This window comes from Galeopterus variegatus, unplaced genomic scaffold, assembly GCF_000696425.1.
Source record: "Galeopterus variegatus unplaced genomic scaffold, G_variegatus-3.0.2 Scaffold10062, whole genome shotgun sequence".
Lineage (NCBI taxonomy): Eukaryota > Metazoa > Chordata > Mammalia > Dermoptera > Cynocephalidae > Galeopterus > Galeopterus variegatus.
In genome coordinates, this window is record NW_007736173.1 from 28,071 (window position 1) to 29,944 (window position 1,874).

Below are 1,874 nucleotides of genomic sequence, written 5' to 3' on the forward strand. Positions count from 1 at the left end.
TCTAAAGAAAACAGAATGTTAGGTTAGAGAGTATTGGGGGGGTTTGCATTTGGGATGGGGATAGGAGGGGAGGTGGAATTCTGTAGACAGAGAAGATCTTTCTGGCTGTGACATTCAAGCTGCCAACTGTGGGATGAGGAGCCAGACATGCAAAAGTTGAGGAGGAGGACATTCTGGACAGAGAACAATGGATCTCATCTGCTTATCATTTTGGTCTTAATATCCCAGAATGATGAGGAAGCAGGAAGGGGAGTAATCATCATCAAAATCATTTTTATTAGGATTGTGTGAAGAAAATCAAATGTGCATAACAAGTGGCTGAAACATTTAGATGCTTAATAAATAAATGCTCTTATTCTTTCATATGAAAGCTCACTATAGTTTCATGAAGTGAACTTCTTAATTGGGAGAGAGGGGCATACTATATGTAATATTTGCTTTCATTTATTTAAGCATACTGTAAAGTTTTTTATACTACTTCATTATTTTTTTAACCATTTTTCCTATCAGTAAAATATTTTATCAAAAAATATTTACACTTTCCAAGCCCTTGTTTACCTACATGAAGCAGCTTCTACAGTGTTTGGCTTATATTCAAACATGATACACTTCAAAGTTTCGTATCATGTGAAGTATCATAGTTTAACATTAAAAATTTTTGTGATCTGAAATCTTTTAAATGTTTAGTGCTGTAAGTATTATAACACATGTACTTATTAGAGAATTTTTAATGCGTTTCTAAAAAATGTCCTCTTATTTTTGGTGGGGAATGCAAAGTACAGTGCAGTATTTTGAAGTTAGTTCGTTGTTGAAATATGCACATAAGTTAATATTTTGTCTGTGAATGTCTTTCCTCTGGCTTCCCATGCTTCATTTACAGTGTCAATAGCCATATGAGGAAAAAAGATAAACTTGATCCAGGGAGCATATGTGAGGTTCTCCATTGAAATATTTTGCTTTTCAATACATGCTTCTCTTACTTTTAAGTCTAATGGCTTTTAAAACAGGAAATGCCAGATATTTTCTTAGAAAGCGATAAGGAAATCTTTATGCAACTCATTTTTGATGCTAATTTTAACAGAGTATCTCTGAGAATCTTCCACAGAAGTATGCTGGTCATTCACCTGGGGCTGCAGATCAAAGAGGAAAAAATATAGTAAATGGGCAAGGAGAAGGTAAGAACTGTATTTCTTAAGAAAGTCATTTGAGGGAATGTTTATTTAAAATATGAGCACTGATACATCCTACTAGCCAAAGAAAATCACCTATTACATGTGTAGTGAGGACATAGAAGTGAAATGGTGGTAAGTTGTATATCTTATCACGTGTCAGCAACAGATTAAATGGAGAGTGCCACTGAAGGAGCTGGATCATTAATTTTGTTTCAGACACTGTAAGATCTGAGGAAAGTCAGGAAATGAGAAAGAGGGAATGAAGAGTGAGAATGGCAGCGAGTCCAGGGAGTCACTGATGGAAAGAGAAGTGGGTGTAAATAGTGGAGTGTGGTGCAATAAAATGATTCTTTAGCAAAGAAGGAGCAGGTATTAGAAAGGGGAAGAATTAATGTGAGCTTCCAGGACCAAAACTTGTCAGGGATGTTAAGCAAAATTTCCCCACTCTCTCTGTCTTCCTCGATGTTGGGAAGGCATTAAGGATTGAGGTGCCTGCCCATGCAGTGCTAAATTTTATCTGCCTTAGATGAATATGAGCATGTATGGTCAACCATACATGTGAATAATTTAATGTTATATAAAATGTTGCTACTTCACAAGATGGTATCCTACAGGGCAAATAAGAGAATTGTAAAGAAGAAGAGAACAGGATTGGTAATGGAGAGATCGAGGACGCCAAAATCTGTTCAAAAGTCCATTAGG

The 1,874-nt window shown here is 36.0% G+C and overlaps 1 protein-coding gene across 1 annotated transcript in view; it reads left to right on the forward strand.

Annotated features, from left to right (window-relative positions):
* LOC103609766 (putative coiled-coil domain-containing protein 144C) overlaps positions 1–1,874 on the forward strand; it is a gene marked incomplete at its 3' end in the record, with an annotated part of 55,258 nt that overhangs the window by 23,261 nt on the left and 30,123 nt on the right. Inside the window, exon 5 of the mRNA XM_008594055.1 lies at positions 1,082–1,175. The remainder of the gene's footprint in view (positions 1–1,081; positions 1,176–1,874) is intronic.